Source organism: Oncorhynchus kisutch, linkage group LG8 (assembly GCF_002021735.2).
Source record: "Oncorhynchus kisutch isolate 150728-3 linkage group LG8, Okis_V2, whole genome shotgun sequence".
NCBI classification, from domain to species: Eukaryota; Metazoa; Chordata; class Actinopteri; order Salmoniformes; family Salmonidae; genus Oncorhynchus; species Oncorhynchus kisutch.
In genome coordinates, this window is record NC_034181.2 from 16,956,164 (window position 1) to 16,982,302 (window position 26,139).

The 26,139-nt window shown below is 35.3% G+C and overlaps 22 non-coding genes across 22 annotated transcripts; all 22 read right to left on the reverse strand.

The window, feature by feature from the left end:
- Window positions 1-339: 339 nt before the first annotated feature.
- On the reverse strand, window positions 340-451 carry trnal-caa (transfer RNA leucine (anticodon CAA)). Its single transcript has 2 exons — window positions 414-451; window positions 340-385 (listed from the first exon to the last, which is right to left on the reverse strand). It is a non-coding gene; the product is annotated as a tRNA-Leu (tRNA).
- An 806-nt stretch (window positions 452-1,257) lies between these two features.
- On the reverse strand, window positions 1,258-1,369 carry trnal-caa (transfer RNA leucine (anticodon CAA)). Its single transcript has 2 exons — window positions 1,332-1,369; window positions 1,258-1,303 (listed from the first exon to the last, which is right to left on the reverse strand). It is a non-coding gene; the product is annotated as a tRNA-Leu (tRNA).
- Window positions 1,370-2,053: 684 nt separating this feature from the next.
- On the reverse strand, window positions 2,054-2,165 carry trnal-caa (transfer RNA leucine (anticodon CAA)). Its single transcript has 2 exons — window positions 2,128-2,165; window positions 2,054-2,099 (listed from the first exon to the last, which is right to left on the reverse strand). It is a non-coding gene; the product is annotated as a tRNA-Leu (tRNA).
- Window positions 2,166-3,311: 1,146 nt separating this feature from the next.
- On the reverse strand, window positions 3,312-3,423 carry trnal-caa (transfer RNA leucine (anticodon CAA)). The gene is made up of 2 exons: window positions 3,386-3,423; window positions 3,312-3,357 (listed from the first exon to the last, which is right to left on the reverse strand). It is a non-coding gene; the product is annotated as a tRNA-Leu (tRNA).
- A 1,819-nt stretch (window positions 3,424-5,242) lies between these two features.
- On the reverse strand, window positions 5,243-5,354 carry trnal-caa (transfer RNA leucine (anticodon CAA)). Its single transcript has 2 exons — window positions 5,317-5,354; window positions 5,243-5,288 (listed from the first exon to the last, which is right to left on the reverse strand). It is a non-coding gene; the product is annotated as a tRNA-Leu (tRNA).
- Window positions 5,355-6,038: 684 nt separating this feature from the next.
- trnal-caa (transfer RNA leucine (anticodon CAA)) lies at window positions 6,039-6,150 on the reverse strand. The gene is made up of 2 exons: window positions 6,113-6,150; window positions 6,039-6,084 (listed from the first exon to the last, which is right to left on the reverse strand). It is a non-coding gene; the product is annotated as a tRNA-Leu (tRNA).
- A 1,022-nt stretch (window positions 6,151-7,172) lies between these two features.
- trnal-caa (transfer RNA leucine (anticodon CAA)) lies at window positions 7,173-7,284 on the reverse strand. Its single transcript has 2 exons — window positions 7,247-7,284; window positions 7,173-7,218 (listed from the first exon to the last, which is right to left on the reverse strand). It is a non-coding gene; the product is annotated as a tRNA-Leu (tRNA).
- Window positions 7,285-7,968: 684 nt separating this feature from the next.
- On the reverse strand, window positions 7,969-8,080 carry trnal-caa (transfer RNA leucine (anticodon CAA)). Its single transcript has 2 exons — window positions 8,043-8,080; window positions 7,969-8,014 (listed from the first exon to the last, which is right to left on the reverse strand). It is a non-coding gene; the product is annotated as a tRNA-Leu (tRNA).
- Window positions 8,081-8,764: 684 nt separating this feature from the next.
- trnal-caa (transfer RNA leucine (anticodon CAA)) lies at window positions 8,765-8,876 on the reverse strand. Its single transcript has 2 exons — window positions 8,839-8,876; window positions 8,765-8,810 (listed from the first exon to the last, which is right to left on the reverse strand). It is a non-coding gene; the product is annotated as a tRNA-Leu (tRNA).
- A 1,022-nt stretch (window positions 8,877-9,898) lies between these two features.
- On the reverse strand, window positions 9,899-10,010 carry trnal-caa (transfer RNA leucine (anticodon CAA)). Its single transcript has 2 exons — window positions 9,973-10,010; window positions 9,899-9,944 (listed from the first exon to the last, which is right to left on the reverse strand). It is a non-coding gene; the product is annotated as a tRNA-Leu (tRNA).
- A 1,818-nt stretch (window positions 10,011-11,828) lies between these two features.
- trnal-caa (transfer RNA leucine (anticodon CAA)) lies at window positions 11,829-11,940 on the reverse strand. Its single transcript has 2 exons — window positions 11,903-11,940; window positions 11,829-11,874 (listed from the first exon to the last, which is right to left on the reverse strand). It is a non-coding gene; the product is annotated as a tRNA-Leu (tRNA).
- A 1,022-nt stretch (window positions 11,941-12,962) lies between these two features.
- On the reverse strand, window positions 12,963-13,074 carry trnal-caa (transfer RNA leucine (anticodon CAA)). The gene is made up of 2 exons: window positions 13,037-13,074; window positions 12,963-13,008 (listed from the first exon to the last, which is right to left on the reverse strand). It is a non-coding gene; the product is annotated as a tRNA-Leu (tRNA).
- Window positions 13,075-16,605: 3,531 nt separating this feature from the next.
- trnal-caa (transfer RNA leucine (anticodon CAA)) lies at window positions 16,606-16,717 on the reverse strand. The gene is made up of 2 exons: window positions 16,680-16,717; window positions 16,606-16,651 (listed from the first exon to the last, which is right to left on the reverse strand). It is a non-coding gene; the product is annotated as a tRNA-Leu (tRNA).
- A 1,946-nt stretch (window positions 16,718-18,663) lies between these two features.
- On the reverse strand, window positions 18,664-18,775 carry trnal-caa (transfer RNA leucine (anticodon CAA)). The gene is made up of 2 exons: window positions 18,738-18,775; window positions 18,664-18,709 (listed from the first exon to the last, which is right to left on the reverse strand). It is a non-coding gene; the product is annotated as a tRNA-Leu (tRNA).
- A 346-nt stretch (window positions 18,776-19,121) lies between these two features.
- trnal-caa (transfer RNA leucine (anticodon CAA)) lies at window positions 19,122-19,233 on the reverse strand. The gene is made up of 2 exons: window positions 19,196-19,233; window positions 19,122-19,167 (listed from the first exon to the last, which is right to left on the reverse strand). It is a non-coding gene; the product is annotated as a tRNA-Leu (tRNA).
- Window positions 19,234-20,376: 1,143 nt separating this feature from the next.
- Window positions 20,377-20,488, reverse strand: trnal-caa (transfer RNA leucine (anticodon CAA)). Its single transcript has 2 exons — window positions 20,451-20,488; window positions 20,377-20,422 (listed from the first exon to the last, which is right to left on the reverse strand). It is a non-coding gene; the product is annotated as a tRNA-Leu (tRNA).
- A 563-nt stretch (window positions 20,489-21,051) lies between these two features.
- Window positions 21,052-21,163, reverse strand: trnal-caa (transfer RNA leucine (anticodon CAA)). The gene is made up of 2 exons: window positions 21,126-21,163; window positions 21,052-21,097 (listed from the first exon to the last, which is right to left on the reverse strand). It is a non-coding gene; the product is annotated as a tRNA-Leu (tRNA).
- Window positions 21,164-22,427: 1,264 nt separating this feature from the next.
- On the reverse strand, window positions 22,428-22,539 carry trnal-caa (transfer RNA leucine (anticodon CAA)). The gene is made up of 2 exons: window positions 22,502-22,539; window positions 22,428-22,473 (listed from the first exon to the last, which is right to left on the reverse strand). It is a non-coding gene; the product is annotated as a tRNA-Leu (tRNA).
- A 1,264-nt stretch (window positions 22,540-23,803) lies between these two features.
- Window positions 23,804-23,915, reverse strand: trnal-caa (transfer RNA leucine (anticodon CAA)). The gene is made up of 2 exons: window positions 23,878-23,915; window positions 23,804-23,849 (listed from the first exon to the last, which is right to left on the reverse strand). It is a non-coding gene; the product is annotated as a tRNA-Leu (tRNA).
- Window positions 23,916-24,265: 350 nt separating this feature from the next.
- trnal-caa (transfer RNA leucine (anticodon CAA)) lies at window positions 24,266-24,377 on the reverse strand. The gene is made up of 2 exons: window positions 24,340-24,377; window positions 24,266-24,311 (listed from the first exon to the last, which is right to left on the reverse strand). It is a non-coding gene; the product is annotated as a tRNA-Leu (tRNA).
- Window positions 24,378-24,724: 347 nt separating this feature from the next.
- trnal-caa (transfer RNA leucine (anticodon CAA)) lies at window positions 24,725-24,836 on the reverse strand. Its single transcript has 2 exons — window positions 24,799-24,836; window positions 24,725-24,770 (listed from the first exon to the last, which is right to left on the reverse strand). It is a non-coding gene; the product is annotated as a tRNA-Leu (tRNA).
- A 684-nt stretch (window positions 24,837-25,520) lies between these two features.
- Window positions 25,521-25,632, reverse strand: trnal-caa (transfer RNA leucine (anticodon CAA)). The gene is made up of 2 exons: window positions 25,595-25,632; window positions 25,521-25,566 (listed from the first exon to the last, which is right to left on the reverse strand). It is a non-coding gene; the product is annotated as a tRNA-Leu (tRNA).
- Between the last annotated feature and the right edge of the window lie 507 nt (window positions 25,633-26,139).

Genomic DNA, 26,139 nt, shown 5'->3' on the forward strand with positions numbered 1-26,139 from the left:
AAATCCTTAAATTCATATGTTTTCACGATTCTGTAACATAACGTCTGATATGTCTGATGGAAACATGCCGATCTTAAGATACAAAGAAAAATAAACATTTTTTTTTTAAAGCTAATGAAAGATATAGTAAAAACATTTTTTTATGGATTTTGAGTAACTTTTTGAATTCTAAACTAGGCATATGATGACATGTATCGAACGGTTATTCGCGTTTCATGTGTTGTCTGTTCTCAAACTATGGCATCTATCAAACGATTAATCACTGTTCATGTGTTTTCCTTTCACCATTTGGAGAATTTTTCGGTATTGACAAAGAGCTACTTTTTAAGGCAAAAGTTGTGTCAGAAGAGGGATTTGAACCCTCGCCTCCAATCGGAGACCAGAATACCCCAGTAACTAGGAAGGACTCTCACCTTGAGTCTGGCGCCTTAGACCACTCGGCCATCCTGACAATTAAAAGTCTTTAAAATTCATAGGTTTTCACAATTCTGTAACATAACGTCTGATATGTCTGATGGAAACATGCCGATCTTAAGATACAAAGAAAAATAAACAAAAAATGTTAAAAGCTAATGAAAGATATAGTAAAAAACATTTTTTAATGGATTTTGAGTAACTTTTTGAATTCTAAACTAGGCATATGATGACATGTATCGAACGATTATTCGCGTTTCATGTGTTGTCTGTTCTCAAACTATGGCATCTATCAAACGATTAATCACTGTTCATGTGTTTTCCTTTCACCATTTGGAGAACTTTTCGGATTTGACAAAGAGCTACTCTTTTTTAAGGCAAAAGTTGTGTCAGAAGAGGGATTTGAACCCTCGCCTCCAATCGGAGACCAGAACACCCCAGTAACTAGGAAGGACTCTCACCTTGAGTCTGGCGACTTAGACCACTCAGCCATCCTGACAACTATAAATCCTTAAATTCATATGTTTTCACGATTCTGTAACATAACGTCTGATATGTCTGATGGAAACATGCCGATCTTAAGATACAAAGAAAAATAAACATTTTTTTTTAAAGCTAATGAAAGATATAGTAAAAACATTTTTTTATGGATTTTGAGTAACTTTTTGAATTCTAAACTAGGCATATGATGACATGTATCGAACGATTATTCGCGTTTCATGTGTTGTCTGTTCTCAAACAATGGCATCTATCAAACGATTAATCACTGTTCATGTGTTTTCCTTTCACCATTTGGAGAATTTTTCGGTATTGACAAAGAGCTACTTTTTATGGCAAAAGTTGTGTCAGAAGAGGGATTTGAACCCTCGCCTCCAATCGGAGACCAGAACACCCCAGTAACTAGGAAGGACTCTCACCTTGAGTCTGGCGCCTTAGACCACTCGGCCATCCTGACAATTATAAATATTTAAAATTCATATGTTTTCGCGATTCTGTAACATAACGTCTGATATGTCTGATGGAAACATGCCGATATTAAGATACAAAGAAAAATAAACAAAAATTGTTAAAAGCTAATGAAAGATATAATAAAAAACATTTTTTTATGGATTTTGAGTAACTTTCACCATTTGGAGAATTTTTCGGTATTGACAAAGAGCTACTTTTTAAGGAAAAGTTGTGTCAGAAGAGGGATTTGAACCCTCGCCTCCAATCGGAGACCAGAATACCCCAGTAACTAGGAATGACTCTCACCTTGAGTATGGCGCCTTAGACCACTCGGCCATCCTGACAATTGAAAGCCTTTAAAATTCATAGGTTTTCACAATTCTGTAACATAACGTCTGATATGTCTGATGGAAACATGCCGATCTTAAGATACAAAGAAAAATAAACAAAAAATGTTAAAAGCTAATCAAAGAATAAGTAAAAAACATTTTTTAATGGATTTTGAGTAACTTTTTGAATTCTAAACTAGGCATATGATGACATGTATCGAACGATTATTCGCGTTTCATGTGTTGTCTGTTCTCAAACTATGGCATCTATCAAACGATTAATCACTGTTCATGTGTTTTCCTTTCACCATTTGGAGAATTTTTCGGTATTGACAAAGAGCTACTTTTTAAGGCAAAAGTTGTGTCAGAAGAGGGATTTGAACCCTCGCCTCCAATCGGAGACCAGAACACCCCAGTAACTAGGAAGGACTCTCACCTTGAGTCTGGCGCCTTAGACCACTCGGCCATCCTGACAATTATAAATATTTAAAATTCATATGTTTTCGCGATTCTGTAACATAACGTCTGATATGTCTGATGGAAACATGCCGATATTAAGATACAAAGAAAAATAAACAAAAATTGTTAAAAGCTAATGAAAGATATAATAAAAAACATTTTTTAATGGATTTTGAGTAACTTTCACCATTTGGAGAATTTTTCGGTATTGACAAAGAGCTACTTTTTAAGGCAAAAGTTGTGTCAGAAGAGAGATTTGAACCCTCGCCTCCAATCGGAGACCAGAATACCCCAGTAACTAGGAAGGACTCTCACCTTGAGTCTGGCGACTTAGACTTCTCGGCCATCCTGACAATTAAAAGTCTTTAAAATTCATAGGTTTTCACAATTCTGTAACATAACGTCTGATATGTCTGATGGAAACATGCCGATCTTAAGATACAAAGAAAAATAAACAAAAAATGTTAAAAGCTAATCAAAGAATAAGTAAAAAACATTTTTTAATGGATTTTGAGTAACTTTTTGAATTCTAAACTAGGCATATGATGACATGTATCGAACGATTATTCGCGTTTCATGTGTTGTCTGTTCTCAAACTATGGCATCTATCAAACGATTAATCACTGTTCATGTGTTTTCCTTTCACCATTTGGAGAACTTTTCGGATTTGACAAAGAGCTACTCTTTTTTAAGGCAAAAGTTGTGTCAGAAGAGGGATTTGAACCCTCGCCTCCAATCGGAGACCAGAACACCCCAGTAACTAGGAAGGACTCTCACCTTGAGTCTGGCGACTTAGACCACTCGGCCATCCTGACAACTATAAATCCTTAAATTCATATGTTTTCACGATTCTGTAACATAACGTCTGATATGTCTGATGGAAACATGCCGATCTTAAGATACAAAGAAAAATAAACATTTTTTTTTTTAAAGCTAATGAAAGATATAGTAAAAACATTTTTTTATGGATTTTGAGTAACTTTTTGAATTCTAAACTAGGCATATGATGACATGTATCGAACGATTATTCGCGTTTCATGTGTTGTCTGTTCTCAAACAATGGCATCTATCAAACGATTAATCACTGTTCATGTGTTTTCCTTTCACCATTTGGAGAATTTTTCGGTATTGACAAAGAGCTACTTTTTATGGCAAAAGTTGTGTCAGAAGAGGGATTTGAACCCTCGCCTCCAATCGGAGACCAGAACACCCCAGTAACTAGGAAGGACTCTCACCTTGAGTCTGGCGCCTTAGACCACTCGGCCATCCTGACAATTATAAATATTTAAAATTCATATGTTTTCGCGATTCTGTAACATAACGTCTGATATGTCTGATGGAAACATGCCGATATTAAGATACAAAGAAAAATAAACAAAAATTGTTAAAAGCTAATGAAAGATATAATAAAAAACTTTTTTTTATGGATTTTGAGTAACTTTCACCATTTGGAGAATTTTTCGGTATTGACAAAGAGCTACTTTTTTGGGCAAAAGTTGTGTCAGAAGAGGGATTTGAACACTCGCCTCCAATCGGAGACCAGAATACCCCAGTAACTAGGAAGGACTCTCACCTTGAGTGTGGCGCCTTAGACCACTCGGCCATCCTGACAATTAAAAGTCTTTAAAATTCATAGGTTTTCACAATTCTGTAACATAACGTCTGATATGTCTGATGGAAACATGCCGATCTTAAGATACAAAGAAAAATAAACTTTTTTTTTTTAAAGCTAATGAAAGATATAGTAAAAAACATTTTTTAATGGATTTTGAGTAACTTTTTGAATTCTAAACTAGGCATATGATGACATGTATCGAACAATTATTCGCGTTTCATGTGTTGTCTGTTCTCAAACTATGGCATCTATCAAAAGATTAATCACTGTTCATGTGTTTTCCTTTCACCATTTGGAGAATTTTTCGGTATTGACAAAGAGCTACTTTTTAAGGCAAAAGTTGTGTCAGAAGAGGGATTTGAACCCTCGCCTCCAATCGGAGACGAGAATACCCCAGTAACTAGGAAGGACTCTCACCTTGAGTCTGGCGCCTTAGACCACTCGGACATCCTGAAAATTATAAGTCTTTAAAATTCATAGGTTTTCACAATTCTGTAACATAACGTCTGATATGTCTGATGGAAACATGCCGATCTTAAGATACAAAGAAAAATAAACAAAAAATGTTAAAAGCTAATGAAAGATATAATAAAAAACATTTTTTTATGGATTTTGAGTAACTTTCACCATTTGGAGAATTTATCTGTATTGACAAAGAGCTACTTTTTAAGGCAAAAGTTTTGTCAGAAGAAGGATTTGAACCGTCACCTCCAATCGGAGACCAGAACACCCCAGTAACTAGGAAGGACTCTCACCTTGAGTCTGGCGCCTTAGACCACTCGGCCATCCTGACAATTATAAATCTTTAAAATTCATAGGTTTTCACAATTCTGTAACATAACGTCTGATATGTCTGATGGAAACATGCCGATCTTAAGATACAAAGAAAAATAAACAAAAAATGTTAAAAGCTAATGAGAGATATAGTAAAAAACATTTTTTTATGGAATTTGAGTAACTTTATCAATTCTAAACTAGGCATATGATGACATGTATAGAACGATTATTCGCGTTTCATGTGTTGTCTGTTCTCAAACTATGGCATCTGTCAGACGATTAATCACTGTTCATGTGTTTTCCTTTCACCATTTGGAGAATTTTTCGGTATTGACAAAGAGCTACTTTTTAAGGCAAAAGTTTTGTCAGAAGAAGGATTTGAACCGTCGCCTCCAATCGGAGACCAGAATACCCCAGTAACTAGGAAGGACTCTCACCTTGAGTCTGGCGCCTTAGACCACTCGGCCATCCTGACAATTATAAATTTTTAAAATTCATATGTTTTCGCGATTCTGTAACATAACGTCTGATATGTCTGATGGAAACATGCCGATATTAAGATACAAAGAAAAATAAACAAAAATTGTTAAAAGCTAATGAAAGATATAATAAAAAACATTTTTTTATGGATTTTGAGTAACTTTCACCATTTGGAGAATTTTTCGGTATTGACAAAGAGCTACTTTTTAAGGAAAAGTTGTGTCAGAAGAGGGATTTGAACCCTCGCCTCCAATCGGAGACCAGAATACCCAAGTAACTAGGAAGGACTCTCACCTTGAGTCTGGCGCCTTAGACCACTCGGCCATCCTGACAATTAAAAGTTTTTAAAATTCATAGGTTTTCACAATTCTGTAACATAACGTCTGATATGTCTGATGGAAACATGCCGATCTTAAGATACAAAGAAAAATAAACAAAAAATGTTAAAAGCTAATGAGAGATATAGTAAAAAACATTTTTTTATGGAATTTGAGTAACTTTATCAATTCTAAACTAGGCATATGATGACATGTATAGAACGATTATTCGCGTTTCATGTGTTGTCTGTTCTCAAACTATGGCATCTGTCAGACGATTAATCACTGTTCATGTGTTTTCCTTTCACCATTTGGAGAATTTTTCGGTATTGACAAAGAGCTACTTTTTAAGGCAAAAGTTTTGTCAGAAGAAGGATTTGAACCGTCGCCTCCAATCGGAGACCAGAATACCCCAGTAACTAGGAAGGACTCTCACCTTGAGTCTGGCGCCTTAGACCACTCGGCCATCCTGACAATTATAAATTTTTAAAATTCATATGTTTTCGCGATTCTGTAACATAACGTCTGATATGTCTGATGGAAACATGCCGATATTAAGATACAAAGAAAAATAAACAAAAATTGTTAAAAGCTAATGAAAGATATAATAAAAAACATTTTTTTATGGATTTTGAGTAACTTTCACCATTTGAAGAATTTTTCGGTATTGACAAAGAGCTACTTTTTAAGGAAAAGTTGTGTCAGAAGAGGGATTTGAACCCTCGCCTCCAATCGGAGACCAGAATACCCCAGTAACTAGGAAGGACTCTCACCTTGAGTCTGGCGCCTTAGACCACTCGGCCATCCTGACAATTAAAAGTCTTTAAAATTCATAGGTTTTCACAATTCTGTAACATAACGTCTTATATGTCTGATGGAAACATGCCGATCTTAAGATACAAAGAAAAATAAACAAAAAATGTTAAAAGCTAATGAAAGATATAATAAAAAACATTTTTTTATGGATTTTGAGTAACTTTCACCATTTGGAGAATTTATCTGTATTGACAAAGAGCTACTTTTTAAGGCAAAAGTTTTGTCAGAAGAAGGATTTGAACCGTCACCTCCAATCGGAGACCAGAACACCCCAGTAACTAGGAAGGACTCTCACCTTGAGTCTGGCGCCTTAGACCACTCGGCCATCCTGACAATTATAAATCTTTAAAATTCATAGGTTTTCACAATTCTGTAACATAACGTCTGATATGTCTGATGGAAACATGCCGATCTTAAGATACAAAGAAAAATAAACAAAAAATGTTAAAAGCTAATGAGAGATATAGTAAAAAACATTTTTTTATGGAATTTGAGTAACTTTATCAATTCTAAACTAGGCATATGATGACATGTATAGAACGATTATTCGCGTTTCATGTGTTGTCTGTTCTCAAACTATGGCATCTGTCAGACGATTAATCACTGTTCATGTGTTTTCCTTTCACCATTTGGAGAATTTTTCGGTATTGACAAAGAGCTACTTTTTAAGGCAAAAGTTTTGTCAGAAGAAGGATTTGAACCGTCGCCTCCAATCGGAGACCAGAATACCCCAGTAACTAGGAAGGACTCTCACCTTGAGTCTGGCGCCTTAGACCACTCGGCCATCCTGACAATTATAAATTTTTAAAATTCATATGTTTTCGCGATTCTGTAACATAACGTCTGATATGTCTGATGGAAACATGCCGATATTAAGATACAAAGAAAAATAAACAAAAATTGTTAAAAGCTAATGAAAGATATAATAAAAAACATTTTTTTATGGATTTTGAGTAACTTTCACCATTTGGAGAATTTTTCGGTATTGACAAAGAGCTACTTTTTAAGGAAAAGTTGTGTCAGAAGAGGGATTTGAACCCTCGCCTCCAATCGGAGACCAGAATACCCAAGTAACTAGGAAGGACTCTCACCTTGAGTCTGGCGCCTTAGACCACTCGGCCATCCTGACAATTAAAAGTCTTTAAAATTCATAGGTTTTCACAATTCTGTAACATAACGTCTGATATGTCTGATGGAAACATGCCGATCTTAAGATACAAAGAAAAATAAACAAAAAATGTTAAAAGCTAATGAGAGATATAGTAAAAAACATTTTTTTATGGAATTTGAGTAACTTTATCAATTCTAAACTAGGCATATGATGACATGTATAGAACGATTATTCGCGTTTCATGTGTTGTCTGTTCTCAAACTATGGCATCTGTCAGACGATTAATCACTGTTCATGTGTTTTCCTTTCACCATTTGGAGAATTTTTCGGTATTGACAAAGAGCTACTTTTTAAGGCAAAAGTTTTGTCAGAAGAAGGATTTGAACCGTCGCCTCCAATCGGAGACCAGAATACCCCAGTAACTAGGAAGGACTCTCACCTTGAGTCTGGCGCCTTAGACCACTCGGCCATCCTGACAATTATAAATTTTTAAAATTCATATGTTTTCGCGATTCTGTAACATAACGTCTGATATGTCTGATGGAAACATGCCGATATTAAGATACAAAGAAAAATAAACAAAAATTGTTAAAAGCTAATGAAAGATATAATAAAAAACATTTTTTTATGGATTTTGAGTAACTTTCACCATTTGGAGAATTTTTCGGTATTGACAAAGAGCTACTTTTTAAGGAAAAGTTGTGTCAGAAGAGGGATTTGAACCCTCGCCTCCAATCGGAGACCAGAATACCCAAGTAACTAGGAAGGACTCTCACCTTGAGTCTGGCGCCTTAGACCACTCGGCCATCCTGACAATTAAAAGTTTTTAAAATTCATAGGTTTTCACAATTCTGTAACATAACGTCTGATATGTCTGATGGAAACATGCCGATCTTAAGATACAAAGAAAAATAAACAAAAAATGTTAAAAGCTAATGAGAGATATAGTAAAAAACATTTTTTTATGGAATTTGAGTAACTTTATCAATTCTAAACTAGGCATATGATGACATGTATAGAACGATTATTCGCGTTTCATGTGTTGTCTGTTCTCAAACTATGGCATCTGTCAGACGATTAATCACTGTTCATGTGTTTTCCTTTCACCATTTGGAGAATTTTTCGGTATTGACAAAGAGCTACTTTTTAAGGCAAAAGTTTTGTCAGAAGAAGGATTTGAACCGTCGCCTCCAATCGGAGACCAGAATACCCCAGTAACTAGGAAGGACTCTCACCTTGAGTCTGGCGCCTTAGACCACTCGGCCATCCTGACAATTATAAATTTTTAAAATTCATATGTTTTCGCGATTCTGTAACATAACGTCTGATATGTCTGATGGAAACATGCCGATATTAAGATACAAAGAAAAATAAACAAAAATTGTTAAAAGCTAATGAAAGATATAATAAAAAACATTTTTTTATGGATTTTGAGTAACTTTCACCATTTGAAGAATTTTTCGGTATTGACAAAGAGCTACTTTTTAAGGAAAAGTTGTGTCAGAAGAGGGATTTGAACCCTCGCCTCCAATCGGAGACCAGAATACCCCAGTAACTAGGAAGGACTCTCACCTTGAGTCTGGCGCCTTAGACCACTCGGCCATCCTGACAATTAAAAGTCTTTAAAATTCATAGGTTTTCACAATTCTGTAACATAACGTCTTATATGTCTGATGGAAACATGCCGATCTTAAGATACAAAGAAAAATAAACAAAAAATGTTAAAAGCTAATGAAAGATATAATAAAAAACATTTTTTTATGGATTTTGAGTAACTTTCACCATTTGGAGAATTTATCTGTATTGACAAAGAGCTACTTTTTAAGGCAAAAGTTTTGTCAGAAGAAGGATTTGAACCGTCACCTCCAATCGGAGACCAGAACACCCCAGTAACTAGGAAGGACTCTCACCTTGAGTCTGGCGCCTTAGACCACTCGGCCATCCTGACAATTATAAATCTTTAAAATTCATAGGTTTTCACAATTCTGTAACATAACGTCTGATATGTCTGATGGAAACATGCCGATCTTAAGATACAAAGAAAAATAAACAAAAAATGTTAAAAGCTAATGAGAGATATAGTAAAAAACATTTTTTTATGGAATTTGAGTAACTTTATCAATTCTAAACTAGGCATATGATGACATGTATAGAACGATTATTCGCGTTTCATGTGTTGTCTGTTCTCAAACTATGGCATCTGTCAGACGATTAATCACTGTTCATGTGTTTTCCTTTCACCATTTGGAGAATTTTTCGGTATTGACAAAGAGCTACTTTTTAAGGCAAAAGTTTTGTCAGAAGAAGGATTTGAACCGTCGCCTCCAATCGGAGACCAGAATACCCCAGTAACTAGGAAGGACTCTCACCTTGAGTCTGGCGCCTTAGACCACTCGGCCATCCTGACAATTATAAATTTTTAAAATTCATATGTTTTCGCGATTCTGTAACATAACGTCTGATATGTCTGATGGAAACATGCCGATATTAAGATACAAAGAAAAATAAACAAAAATTGTTAAAAGCTAATGAAAGATATAATAAAAAACATTTTTTTATGGATTTTGAGTAACTTTCACCATTTGGAGAATTTTTCGGTATTGACAAAGAGCTACTTTTTAAGGAAAAGTTGTGTCAGAAGAGGGATTTGAACCCTCGCCTCCAATCGGAGACCAGAATACCCAAGTAACTAGGAAGGACTCTCACCTTGAGTCTGGCGCCTTAGACCACTCGGCCATCCTGACAATTAAAAGTCTTTAAAATTCATAGGTTTTCACAATTCTGTAACATAACGTCTGATATGTCTGATGGAAACATGCCGATCTTAAGATACAAAGAAAAATAAACAAAAAATGTTAAAAGCTAATGAGAGATATAGTAAAAAACATTTTTTTATGGAATTTGAGTAACTTTATCAATTCTAAACTAGGCATATGATGACATGTATAGAACGATTATTCGCGTTTCATGTGTTGTCTGTTCTCAAACTATGGCATCTGTCAGACGATTAATCACTGTTCATGTGTTTTCCTTTCACCATTTGGAGAATTTTTCGGTATTGACAAAGAGCTACTTTTTAAGGCAAAAGTTTTGTCAGAAGAAGGATTTGAACCGTCGCCTCCAATCGGAGACCAGAATACCCCAGTAACTAGGAAGGACTCTCACCTTGAGTCTGGCGCCTTAGACCACTCGGCCATCCTGACAATTATAAATTTTTAAAATTCATATGTTTTCGCGATTCTGTAACATAACGTCTGATATGTCTGATGGAAACATGCCGATATTAAGATACAAAGAAAAATAAACAAAAATTGTTAAAAGCTAATGAAAGATATAATAAAAAACATTTTTTTATGGATTTTGAGTAACTTTCACCATTTGAAGAATTTTTCGGTATTGACAAAGAGCTACTTTTTAAGGAAAAGTTTTGTCAGAAGAGGGATTTGAACCCTCTCCTCCAATCGGAGACCAGAATACCCCAGTAACTAGGAAGGACTCTCACCTTGAGTCTGGCGCCTTAGACCACTCGGCCATCCTGACAATTAAAAGTCTTTAAAATTCATAGGTTTTCACAATTCTGTAACATAACGTCTTATATGTCTGATGGAAACATGCCGATCTTAAGATACAAAGAAAAATAAACAAAAAATGTTAAAAGCTAATGAAAGATATAATAAAAAACATTTTTTTATGGATTTTGAGTAACTTTCACCATTTGGAGAATTTATCTGTATTGACAAAGAGCTACTTTTTAAGGCAAAAGTTTTGTCAGAAGAAGGATTTGAACCGTCACCTCCAATCGGAGACCAGAACACCCCAGTAACTAGGAAGGACTCTCACCTTGAGTCTGGCGCCTTAGACCACTCGGCCATCCTGACAATTATAAATCTTTAAAATTCATAGGTTTTCACAATTCTGTAACATAACGTCTGATATGTCTGATGGAAACATGCCGATCTTAAGATACAAAGAAAAATAAACAAAAAATGTTAAAAGCTAATGAGAGATATAGTAAAAAACATTTTTTTATGGAATTTGAGTAACTTTATCAATTCTAAACTAGGCATATGATGACATGTATAGAACGATTATTCGCGTTTCATGTGTTGTCTGTTCTCAAACTATGGCATCTGTCAGACGATTAATCACTGTTCATGTGTTTTCCTTTCACCATTTGGAGAATTTTTCGGTATTGACAAAGAGCTACTTTTTAAGGCAAAAGTTTTGTCAGAAGAAGGATTTGAACCGTCGCCTCCAATCGGAGACCAGAATACCCCAGTAACTAGGAAGGACTCTCACCTTGAGTCTGGCGCCTTAGACCACTCGGCCATCCTGACAATTATAAATTTTTAAAATTCATATGTTTTCGCGATTCTGTAACATAACGTCTGATATGTCTGATGGAAACATGCCGATATTAAGATACAAAGAAAAATAAACAAAAATTGTTAAAAGCTAATGAAAGATATAATAAAAAACATTTTTTTATGGATTTTGAGTAACTTTCACCATTTGAAGAATTTTTCGGTATTGACAAAGAGCTACTTTTTAAGGAAAAGTTGTGTCAGAAGAGGGATTTGAACCCTCGCCTCCAATCGGAGACCAGAATACCCCAGTAACTAGGAAGGACTCTCACCTTGAGTCTGGCGCCTTAGACCACTCGGCCATCCTGACAATTAAAAGTCTTTAAAATTCATAGGTTTTCACAATTCTGTAACATAACGTCTTATATGTCTGATGGAAACATGCCGATCTTAAGATACAAAGAAAAATAAACAAAAAATGTTAAAAGCTAATGAAAGATATAATAAAAAACATTTTTTTATGGATTTTGAGTAACTTTCACCATTTGGAGAATTTATCTGTATTGACAAAGAGCTACTTTTTAAGGCAAAAGTTTTGTCAGAAGAAGGATTTGAACCGTCACCTCCAATCGGAGACCAGAACACCCCAGTAACTAGGAAGGACTCTCACCTTGAGTCTGGCGCCTTAGACCACTCGGCCATCCTGACAATAATAAATCTTTAAAATTCATAGGTTTTCACAATTCTGTAACATAACGTCTGATATGTCTGATGGAAACATGCCGATCTTAAGATACAAAGAAAAATAAACAAAAAATGTTAAAAGCTAATGAGAGATATAGTAAAAAACATTTTTTTATGGAATTTGAGTAACTTTATCAATTCTAAACTAGGCATATGATGACATGTATAGAACGATTATTCGCGTTTCATGTGTTGTCTGTTCTCAAACTATGGCATCTGTCAGACGATTAATCACTGTTCATGTGTTTTCCTTTCACCATTTGGAGAATTTTTCGGTATTGACAAAGAGCTACTTTTTAAGGCAAAAGTTTTGTCAGAAGAAGGATTTGAACCGTCGCCTCCAATCGGAGACCAGAATACCCCAGTAACTAGGAAGGACTCTCACCTTGAGTCTGGCGCCTTAGACCACTCGGCCATCCTGACAATTATAAATTTTTAAAATTCATATGTTTTCGCGATTCTGTAACATAACGTCTGATATGTCTGATGGAAACATGCCGATATTAAGATACAAAGAAAAATAAACAAAAATTGTTAAAAGCTAATGAAAGATATAATAAAAAACATTTTTTTATGGATTTTGAGTAACTTTCACCATTTGGAGAATTTTTCGGTATTGACAAAGAGCTACTTTTTAAGGAAAAGTTGTGTCAGAAGAGGGATTTGAACCCTCGCCTCCAATCGGAGACCAGAATACCCCAGTAACTAGGAAGGACTCTCACCTTGAGTCTGGCGCCTTAGACCACTCGGCCATCCTGACAATTAAAAGTCTTTAAAATTCATAGGTTTTCACAATTCTGTAACATAACGTCTGATATGTCTGATGGAAACATGCCGATCTTAAGATACAAAGAAAAATAAACAAAAAATGTTAAAAGCTAATGAGAGATATAGTAAAAAACATTTTTTTATGGAATTTGAGTAACTTTATCAATTCTAAACTAGGCATATGATGACATGTATAGAACGATTATTCGCGTTTCATGTGTTGTCTGTTCTCAAACTATGGCATCTGTCAGACGATTAATCACTGTTCATGTGTTTTCCTTTCACCATTTGGAGAATTTTTCGGTATTGACAAAGAGCTACTTTTTAAGGCAAAAGTTTTGTCAGAAGAAGGATTTGAACCGTCGCCTCCAATCGGAGACCAGAATACCCCAGTAACTAGGAAGGACTCTCACCTTGAGTCTGGCGCCTTAGAACACTCGGCCATCCTGACAATTATAAATTTTTAAAATTCATATGTTTTCGCGATTCTGTAACATAACGTCTGATATGTCTGATGGAAACATGCCGATATTAAGATACAAAGAAAAATAAACAAAAATTGTTAAAAGCTAATGAAAGATATAATAAAAAACATTTTTTTATGGATTTTGAGTAACTTTCACCATTTGAAGAATTTTTCGGTATTGACAAAGAGCTACTTTTTAAGGAAAAGTTGTGTCGGAAGAGGGATTTGAACCCTCGCCTCCAATCGGAGACCAGAATACCCCAGTAACTAGGAAGGACTCTCACCTTGAGTCTGGCGCCTTAGACCACTCGGCCATCCTGACAATTAAAAGTCTTTAAAATTCATAGGTTTTCACAATTCTGTAACATAACGTCTTATATGTCTGATGGAAACATGCCGATCTTAAGATACAAAGAAAAATAAACAAAAAATGTTAAAAGCTAATCAAAGAATAAGTAAAAAACATTTTTTAATGGATTTTGAGTAACTTTTTGAATTCTAAACTAGGCATATGATGACATGTATCGAACGATTATTCGCGTTTCATGTGTTGTCTGTTCTCAAACTATGGCATCTATCAAACGATTAATCACTGTTCATGTGTTTTCCTTTCACCATTTGGAGAATTTTTCGGTATTGACAAAGAGCTACTTTTTAAGGCAAAAGTTGTGGCAGAAGAGGGATTTGAACCCTCGCCTCCAATCGGAGACCAGAACACCCCAGTAACTAGGAAGGACTCTCACCTTGAGTCTGGCGCCTTAGACCACTCGGCCATCCTGACAATTATAAATATTTAAAATTCATATGTTTTCGCGATTCTGTAACATAACGTCTGATATGTCTGATGGAAACATGCCGATATTAAGATACAAAGAAAAATAAACAAAAATTGTTAAAAGCTAATGAAAGATATAATAAAAAACATTTTTTATGGATTTTGAGTAACTTTCACCATTTGGAGAATTTTTCGGTATTGACAAAGAGCTACTTTTTAAGGCAAAAGTTGTGTCAGAAGAGGGATTTGAACCCTCGCCTCCAATCGGAGACCAGAATACCCCAGTAACTAGGAAGGACTCTCACCTTGAGTCTGGCGACTTAGACTTCTCGGCCATCCTGACAATTAAAAGTCTTTAAAATTCATAGGTTTTCACAATTCTGTAACATAACGTCTGATATGTCTGATGGAAACATGCCGATCTTAAGATACAAAGAAAAATAAACAAAAAATGTTAAAAGCTAATGAGAGATATAGTAAAAAACATTTTTTTATGGAATTTGAGTAACTTTATCAATTCTAAACTAGGCATATGATGACATGTATAGAACGATTATTCGCGTTTCATGTGTTGTCTGTTCTCAAACTATGGCATCTGTCAGACGATTAATCACTGTTCATGTGTTTTCCTTTCACCATTTGGAGAATTTTTCGGTATTGACAAAGAGCTACTTTTTAAGGCAAAAGTTTTGTCAGAAGAAGGATTTGAACCGTCGCCTCCAATCGGAGACCAGAATACCCCAGTAACTAGGAAGGACTCTCACCTTGAGTCTGGCGCCTTAGACCACTCGGCCATCCTGACAATTATAAATTTTTAAAATTCATATGTTTTCGCGATTCTGTAACATAACGTCTGATATGTCTGATGGAAACATGCCGATATTAAGATACAAAGAAAAATAAACAAAAATTGTTAAAAGCTAATGAAAGATATAATAAAAAACATTTTTTTATGGATTTTGAGTAACTTTCACCATTTGAAGAATTTTTCGGTATTGACAAAGAGCTCATTTTAAGGAAAAGTTGTGTCAGAAGAGGGATTTGAACCCTCGCCTCCAATCGGAGACCAGAATACCCCAGTAACTAGGAAGGACTCTCACCTTGAGTCTGGCGCCTTAGACACCTCGGCCATCCTGACAATTAAAAGTCTTTAAAATTCATAGGTTTTCACAATTCTGTAACATAACGTCTTATATGTCTGATGGAAACATGCCGATCTTAAGATACAAAGAAAAATAAACAAAAAATGTTAAAAGCTAATCAAAGAATAAGTAAAAAACATTTTTTAATGGATTTTGAGTAACTTTTTGAATTCTAAACTAGGCATATGATGACATGTATCGAACGATTATTCGCGTTTCATGTGTTGTCTGTTCTCAAACTATGGCATCTATCAAACGATTAATCACTGTTCATGTGTTTTCCTTTCACCATTTGGAGAATTTTTCGGTATTGACAAAGAGCTACTTTTTAAGGCAAAAGTTGTGGCAGAAGAGGGATTTGAACCCTCGCCTCCAATCGGAGACCAGAACACCCCAGTAACTAGGAAGGACTCTCACCTTGAGTCTGGCGCCTTAGACCACTCGGCCATCCTGACAATTATAAATATTTAAAATTCATATGTTTTCACGATTCTGTAACATAACGTCTGATATGTCTGATGGAAACATGCCGATATTAAGATACAAAGAAAAATAAACAAAAATTGTTAAAAGCTAATGAAAGATATAATAAAAAACATTTTTTTATGGATTTTGAGTAACTTTCACCATTTGGAGAATTTTTCGGTATTGACAAAGAGCTACTTTTTAAGGCAAAAGTTGTGTCAGAAGAGGGATTTGAACCCTCGCCTCCAATCGGAGACCAGAATACCCCAGTAACTAGGAAGGACTCTCACCTTGAGTCTGGCGACTTAGACTTCTCGGCCATCCTGACAATTAAAAGTCTTTAAAATTCATAGGTTTTCACAATTCTGTAACATAACGTCTGATATGTCTGATGGAAACATGCCGATCTTAAGATACAAAGAAAAATAAACAAAAAATGTTAAAAGCTAATCAAAGAATAAGTAAAAAACATTTTTTAATGGATTTTGAGTAACTTTTTGAATTCTAAACTAGGCATATGATGACATGTATCGAACGATTATTCGCGTTTCATGTGTTGTCTGTTCTCAAACTATGGCATCTATCAAACGATTAATCACTGTTCATGTGTTTTCCTTTCACCATTTGGAGAATTTTTCGGTATTGACAAAGAGCTACTTTTTAAGGCAAAAGTTGTGTCAGAAGAGGGATTTGAACCCTCGCCTCCAATCGGAGACCAGAACACCCCAGTAACTAGGAAGGACTCTCACCTTGAGTCTGGCGCCTTAGACCACTCGGCCATCCTGACAATTATAAATATTTAAAATTCAATTGTTTTCGCGATTCTGTAACATAACGTCTGATATGTCTGATGGAAACATGCCGATATTAAGATACAAAGAAAAATAAACAAAAATTGTTAAAAGCTAATGAAAGATATAAATAATAAAAAACATTTTTTTATGGATTTTGAGTAACTTTCACCATTTGGAGAATTTTTCGGTATTGACAAAGAGCTACTTTTTAAGGCAAAAGTTGTGTCAGAAGAGGGATTTGAACCCTCGCCTCCAATCGGAGACCAGAATACCCCAGTAACTAGGAAGGACTCTCACCTTGAGTCTGGCGCCTTAGACCACTCAGCCATCCTGACAATTAAAAGTCTTTAAAATTCATAGGTTTTCACAATTCTGTAACATAACGTCTGATATGTCTGATGGAAACATGCCGATCTTAAGATACAAAGAAAAATAAACAAAAAATGTTAAAAGCTAATGAAAGATATAGTAAAAAAGATTTTTTAATGGATTTTGAGTAACTTTTTGAATTCTAAACTAGGCATATGATGACATGTATCGAACGATTATTCGCGTTTCATGTGTTGTCTGTTCTCAAACTATGGCATCTATCAAACGATTAATCACTGTTCATGTGTTTTCCTTTCACCATTTGGAGAACTTTTCGGATTTGACAAAGAGCTACTCTTTTTTAAGGCAAAAGTTGTGTCAGAAGAGGGATTTGAACCCTCGCCTCCAATCGGAGACCAGAACACCCCAGTAACTAGGAAGGACTCTCACCTTGAGTCTGGCGACTTAGACCACTCGGCCATCCTGACAACTATAAATCCTTAAATTCATATGTTTTCACGATTCTGTAACATAACGTCTGATATGTCTGATGGAAACATGCCGATCTTAAGATACAAAGAAAAATAAACATTTTTTTTTTAAAGCTAATGAAAGATATAGTAAAAACATTTTTTTATGGATTTTGAGTAACTTTTTGAATTCTAAACTAGGCATATGATGACATGTATGGAACGATTATTCGCGTTTCATGTGTTGTCTGTTCTCAAACTATGGCATCTATCAAACGATTAATCACTGTTCATGTGTTTTCCTTTCACCATTTGGAGAATTTTTCGGTATTGACAAAGAGCTACTTTTTAAGGCAAAAGTTGTGGCAGAAGAGGGATTTGAACCCTCGCCTCCAATCGGAGACCAGAACACCCCAGTAACTAGGAAGGACTCTCACCTTGAGTCTGGCGAATTAGACCACTCGGCCATCCTGACAATTATAAATATTTAAAATTCATATGTTTTCGCGATTCTGTAACATAACGTCTGATATGTCTGATGGAAACATGCCGATATTAAGATACAAAGAAAAATAAACAAAAATTGTTAAAAGCTAATGAAAGATATAATAAAAAACATTTTTTTATGGATTTTGAGTAACTTTCACCATTTGGAGAATTTTTCGGTATTGACAAAGAGCTACTTTTTAAGGCAAAAGTTGTGTCAGAAGAGGGATTTGAACCCTCGCCTCCAATCGGAGACCAGAATACCCCAGTAACTAGGAAGGACTCTCACCTTGAGTCTGGCGACTTAGACTTCTCGGCCATCCTGACAATTAAAAGTCTTTAAAATTCATAGGTTTTCACAATTCTGTAACATAACGTCTGATATGTCTGATGGAAACATGCCGATCTTAAGATACAAAGAAAAATAAACAAAAAATGTTAAAAGCTAATCAAAGAATAAGTAAAAAACATTTTTTAATGGATTTTGAGTAACTTTTTGAATTCTAAACTAGGCATATGATGACATGTATCGAACGATTATTCGCGTTTCATGTGTTGTCTGTTCTCAAACTATGGCATCTATCAAACGATTAATCACTGTTCATGTGTTTTCCTTTCACCATTTGGAGAATTTTTCGGTATTGACAAAGAGCTACTTTTTAAGGCAAAAGTTGTGTCAGAAGAGGGATTTGAACCCTCGCCTCCAATCGGAGACCAGAACACCCCAGTAACTAGGAAGGACTCTCACCTTGAGTCTGGCGCCTTAGACCACTCGGCCATCCTGACAATTATAAATATTTAAAATTCATATGTTTTCGCGATTCTGTAACATAACGTCTGATATGTCTGATGGAAACATGCCGATCTTAAGATACAAAGAAAAATAAACATTTTTTTTAAAAAGCTAATGAAAGATATAGTAAAAACATTTTTTAATGGATTTTGAGTAACTTTTTGAATTCTAAACTAGGCATATGATGACATGTATCGAACGATTATTCGCGTTTCATGTGTTGTCTGTTCTCAAACTATGGCATCTATCAAACGATTAATCACTGTTCATGTGTTTTCCTTTCACCATTTGGAGAATTTTTCGGTATTGACAAAGAGCTACTTTTTAAGGCAAAAGTTGTGTCAGAAGAGGGATTTGAACCCTCGCCTCCAATCGGAGACCAGAACACCCCAGTAACTAGGAAGGACTCTCACCTTGAGTCTGGCGCCTTAGACCACTCGGCCATCCTGACAATTATAAATATTTAAAATTCATATGTTTTCGCGATTCTGTAACATAACGTCTGATATGTCTGATGGAAACATGCCGATATTAAGATACAAAGAAAAATAAACAAAAATTGTTAAAAGCTGATGAAAGATATAATAAAAAACATTTTTTTATGGATTTTGAGTAACTTTCACCATTTGGAGAATTTTTCGGTATTGAAAAAGAGCTACTTTTTAAGGCAAAAGTTGTGTCAGAAGAGGGATTTGAACCCTCGCCTCCAATCGGAGACCAGAATACCCCAGTAACTAGGAAGGACTCTCACCTTGAGTCTGGCGACTTAGACCACTCGGCCATCCTGACAATTAAAAGTCATTAAAATTCATAGGTTTTCACAATTCTGTAACATAACGTCTGATATGTCTGATGGAAACATGCCGATCTTAAGATACAAAGAAAAATAAACAAAAAATGTTAAAAGCTAATCAAAGAATAAGTAAAAAACATTTTTAATGGATTTTGAGTAACTTTTTGAATTCTAAACTAGGCATATGATGACATGTATGGAAAGATTATTCGCGTTTCATGTGTTGTCTGTTCTCAAACTATGGCATCTATCAAACGATTAATCACTGTTCATGTGTTTTCCTTTCACCATTTGGAGAATTTTTCGGTATTGACAAAGAGCTACTTTTTAAGGCAAAAGTTGTGTCAGAAGAGGGATTTGAACCCTCGCCTCCAATCGGAGACCAGAATACCCCAGTAACTAGGAAGGACTCTCACCTTGAGTCTGGCGACTTAGACCACTCGGCCATCCTGACAATTAAAAGTCTTTAAAATTCATAGGTTTTCACAATTCTGTAACATAACGTCTGATATGTCTGATGGAAACATGCCGATCTTAAGATACAAAGAAAAATAAACAAAAAATGTTAAAAGCTAATCAAAGAATAAGTAAAAAACATTTTTTAATGGATTTTGAGTAACTTTTTGAATTCTAAACTAGGCATATGATGACATGTATCGAACGATTATTCGCGTTTCATGTGTTGTCTGTTCTCAAACTATGGCATCTATCAAACGATTAATCACTGTTCATGTGTTTTCCTTTCACCATTTGGAGAATTTTTCGGTATTGACAAAGAGCTACTTTTTAAGGCAAAAGTTGTGTCAGAAGAGGGATTTGAACCCTCGCCTCCAATCGGAGACCAGAACACCCCAGTAACTAGGAAGGACTCTCACCTTGAGTCTGGCGCCTTAGACCACTCGGCCATCCTGACAATTATAAATATTTAAAATTCATAGGTTTTCACGATTCTGTAACATAACGTCTGATATGTCTGATGGAAACATGCCGATATTAAGATACAAAGAAAAATAAACAAAAATTGTTAAAAGCTAATGAAAGATATAATAAAAAACATTTTTTTATGGATTTTGAGTAACTTTCACCATTTGGAGAATTTTTCGGTATTGACAAAGAGCTACTTTTTAAGGCAAAAGTTGTGTCAGAAGAGTGATTTGAACCCTCGCCTCCAATCGGAGACCAGAACACCCCAGTAACTAGGAAGGACTCTCACCTTGAGTCTGGCGCCTTAGACCACTCGGCCATCCTGACAATTATAAATATTTAAAATTCATATGTTTTCGCGATTCTGTAACATAACGTCTGATATGTCTGATGGAAACATGCCGATATTAAGATACAAAGAAAAATAAACAAAAATTGTTAAAAGCTAATGAAAGATATAATAAAAAACTTTTTTTATGGATTTTGAGTAACTTTCACCATTTGGAGAATTTTTCGGTATTGACAAAGAGCTACTTTTTAAGGCAAAAGTTGTGTCAGAAGAGGGATTTGAACCCTCGCCTCCAATCGGAGACCAGAACACCCCAGTAACTAGGAAGGACTCTCACCTTGAGTCTGGCGCCTTAGACCACTCGGCCATCCTGACAATTATAAATATTTAAAATTCATATGTTTTCGCGATTCTGTAACATAACGTCTGATATGTCTGATGGAAACATGCCGATCTTAAGATACAAAGAAAAATAAACAAAAAATGTTAAAAGCTAATGAAAGATATAGTAAAAAACATTTTTTTATGGATTTTGAGTAACTTTTTGAATTCTAAACTAGGCATATGATGACATGTATCGAACGATTATTCGCGTTTCATGTGTTGTCTGTTCTCAAACTATGGCATCTATCAAACGATTAATCACTGTTCATGTGTTTTCCTTTCACCATTTGGAGAACTTTTCGGATTTGACAAAGAGCTACTCTTTTTTAAGGCAAAAGTTGTGTCAGAAGAGGGATTTGAACCCTCGCCTCCAATCGGAGACCAGAACACCCCAGTAACTAGGAAGGACTCTCACCTTGAGTCTGGCGACTTAGACCACTCGGCCATCCTGACAACTATAAATCCTTAAATTCATATGTTTTCACGATTCTGTAACATAACGTCTGATATGTCTGATGGAAACATGCCGATCTTAAGATACAAAGAAAAATAAACATTTTTTTTTTAAAGCTAATGAAAGATATAGTAAAAACATTTTTTAATGGATTTTGAGTAACTTTTTGAATTCTAAACTAGGCATATGATGACATGTATCGAACGATTATTCGCGTTTCATGTGTTGTCTGTTCTCAAACTATGGCATCTATCAAACGATTAATCACTGTTCATGTGTTTTCCTTTCACCATTTGGAGAATTTTTCGGTATTGACAAAGAGCTACTTTTTAAGGCAAAAGTTGTGTCAGAATAGGGATTTGAACCCTCGCCTCCAATCGGAGACCAGAACACCCCAGTATCTAGGAAGGACTCTCACCTTGAGTCTGGCACCTTAGACCACTCGGCCATCCTGACAATTATAAATCCTTAAATTCATATGCTTTCACGATTCTGTAACATAACGTCTGATATGTCTGATGGAAACATGCCGATCTTAAGATACAAAGAAAAATAAACATTTTTTTTTTAAAGCTAATGAAAGATATAGTAAAAACATTTTTTTATGGATTTTGAGTAACTTTTTGAATTCTAAACTAGGCATATGATGACATGTATCGAACGATTATTCGCGTTTCATGTGTTGTCTGTTCTCAAACTATGGCATCTATCAAACGATTAATCACTGTTCATGTGTTTTCCTTTCACCATTTGGAGAATTTTTCGGTATTGACAAAGAGCTACTTTTTAAGGCAAAAGTTGTGTCAGAAGAGGGATTTGAACCCTCGCCTCCAATCGGAGACCAGAATACCCCAGTAACTAGGAAGGACTCTCACCTTGAGTCTGGCGCCTTAGACCACTCGGCCATCCTGACAATTAAAAATCTTTAAAATTCATAGGTTTTCACAATTCTGTAACATAACGTCTGATATGTCTGATGGAAACATGCCGATCTTAAGATACAAAGAAAAATAAACAAAAAATGTTAAAAGCTAATGAAAGATATAGTAAAAAACATTTTTTAATGGATTTTGAGTAACTTTTTCAATTCTAAACTAGGCATATGATGACATGTATCGAACGATTATTCGCGTTTCATGTGTTGTCTGTTCTCAAACTATGGCATCTATCAAACGATTTATCACTGTTCATGTGTTTTCCTTTCACCATTTGGAGAACTTTTCGGATTTGACAAAGAGCTACTCTTTTTTAAGGCAAAAGTTGTGTCAGAAGAGGGATTTGAACCCTCGCCTCCAATCGGAGACCAGAACACCCCAGTAACTAGGAAGGACTCTCACCTTGAGTCTGGCGACTTAGACCACTCGGCCATCCTGACAACTATAAATCCTTAAATTCATATGTTTTCACGATTCTGTAACATAACGTCTGATATGTCTGATGGAAACATGCCGATCTTAAGATACAAAGAAAAATAAACATTTTTTTTTTAAAGCTAATGAAAGATATAGTAAAAACATTTTTTAATGGATTTTGAGTAACTTTTTGAATTCTAAACTAGGCATATGATGACATGTATCGAACGATTATTCGCGTTTCATGTGTTGTCTGTTCTCAAACTATGGCATCTATCAAACGATTAATCACTGTTCATGTGTTTTCCTTTCACCATTTGGAGAATTTTTCGGTATTGACAAAGAGCTACTTTTTAAGGCAAAAGTTGTGTCAGAATAGGGATTTGAACCCTCGCCTCCAATCGGAGACCAGAACACCCCAGTATCTAGGAAGGACTCTCACCTTGAGTCTGGCACCTTAGACCACTCGGCCATCCTGACAATTATAAATCCTTAAATTCATATGCTTTCACGATTCTGTAACATAACGTCTGATATGTCTGATGGAAACATGCCGATCTTAAGATACAAAGAAAAATAAACATTTTTTTTTTAAAGCTAATGAAAGATATAGTAAAAACATTTTTTTATGGATTTTGAGTAACTTTTTGAATTCTAAACTAGGCATATGATGACATGTATCGAACGATTATTCGCGTTTCATGTGTTGTCTGTTCTCAAACTATGGCATCTATCAAACGATTAATCACTGTTCATGTGTTTTCCTTTCACCATTTGGAGAATTTTTCGGTATTGACAAAGAGCTACTTTTTAAGGCAAAAGTTGTGTCAGAAGAGGGATTTGAACCCTCGCCTCCAATCGGAGACCAGAATACCCCAGTAACTAGGAAGGACTCTCACCTTGAGTCTGGCGCCTTAGACCACTCGGCCATCCTGACAATTAAAAATCTTTAAAATTCATAGGTTTTCACAATTCTGTAACATAACGTCTGATATGTCTGATGGAAACATGCCGATCTTAAGATACAAAGAAAAATAAACAAAAAATGTTAAAAGCTAATGAAAGATATAGTAAAAAACATTTTTTAATGGATTTTGAGTAACTTTTTGAATTCTAAACTAGGCATATGATGACATGTATCGAACGATTATTCGCGTTTCATGTGTTGTCTGTTCTCAAACTATGGCATCTATCAAACGATTAATCACTGTTCATGTGTTTTCCTTTCACCATTTGGAGAATTTTTCGGATTTGACAAAGAGCTACTATTTCTTAAGGCTAAAGTTATGTCAGAAGAGGGATTTGAACCCTCGCCTCCAATCGGAGACCAGAACACCCCAGTAACTAGGAAGGACTCTCACCTTGAGTCTGGCGCCTTAGACCACTCGGCCATCCTGACAATTATAAATCCCAAAAATTCATATGTTTTCATGATTCTGTAACATAACGTCTGATATGTCTGATGGAAACATGCCGATCTTAAGATACAAAGAAAAATAAACAAAAAATGTTAAAAGCTAATCAAAGAATAAGTAAAAAACATTTTTTAATGGATTTTGAGTAACTTTTTGAATTCTAAACTAGGCATATGATGACATGTATGGAAAGATTATTCGCGTTTCATGTGTTGTCTGTTCTCAAACTATGGCATCTATCAAACGATTAATCACTGTTCATGTGTTTTCCTTTCACCATTTGGAGAATTTTTCGGTATTGACAAAGAGCTACTTTTTAAGGCAAAAGTTGTGTCAGAAGAGGGATTTGAACCCTCGCCTCCAATCGGAGACCAGAACACCCCAGTAACTAGGAAGGACTCTCACCTTGAGTCTGGCACCTTAGACCACTCGGCCATCCTGACAATTATAAATATTTAAAATTCATATGTTTTCGCGATTCTGTAACATAACGTCTGATATGTCTGATGGAAACATGCCGATATTAAGATACAAAGAAAAATAAACAAAAATTGTTAAAAGCTAATGAAAGATATAATAAAAAACTTTTTTTATGGATTTTGAGTAACTTTCACCATTTGGAGAATTTTTCGGTATTGAAAAAGAGCTACTTTTTAAGGCAAAAGTTGTGTCAGAAGAGGGATTTGAACCCTCGCCTCCAATCGGAGACCAGAATACCCCAGTAACTAGGAAGGACTCTCACCTTGAGTCTGGCGACTTAGACCACTCGGCCATCCTGACAATTAAAAGTCTTTAAAATTCATAGGTTTTCACAATTCTGTAACATAACGTCTGATATGTCTGATGGAAACATGCCGATCTTAAGATACAAAGAAAAATAAACAAAAAATGTTAAAAGCTAATCAAAGAATAAGTAAAAAACATTTTTTAATGGATTTTGAGTAACTTTTTGAATTCTAAACTAGGCATATGATGACATGTATCGAACGATTATTCGCGTTTCATGTGTTGTCTGTTCTCAAACTATGGCATCTATCAAACGATTAATCACTGTTCATGTGTTTTCCTTTCACCATTTGGAGAATTTTTCGGTATTGACAAAGAGCTACTTTTTAAGGCAAAAGTTGTGTCAGAAGAGGGATTTGAACCCTCGCCTCCAATCGGAGACCAGAACACCCCAGTAACTAGGAAGGACTCTCACCTTGAGTCTGGCGCCTTAGACCACTCGGCCATCCTGACAATTATAAATATTTAAAATTCATAGGTTTTCACGATTCTGTAACATAACGTCTGATATGTCTGATGGAAACATGCCGATATTAAGATACAAAGAAAAATAAACAAAAATTGTTAAAAGCTAATGAAAGATATAATAAAAAACATTTTTTTATGGATTTTGAGTAACTTTCACCATTTGGAGAATTTTTCGGTATTGACAAAGAGCTACTTTTTAAGGCAAAAGTTGTGTCAGAAGAGTGATTTGAACCCTCGCCTCCAATCGGAGACCAGAACACCCCAGTAACTAGGAAGGACTCTCACCTTGAGTCTGGCGCCTTAGACCACTCGGCCATCCTGACAATTATAAATATTTAAAATTCATATGTTTTCGCGATTCTGTAACATAACGTCTGATATGTCTGATGGAAACATGCCGATATTAAGATACAAAGAAAAATAAACAAAAATTGTTAAAAGCTAATGAAAGATATAATAAAAAACTTTTTTTTATGGATTTTGAGTAACTTT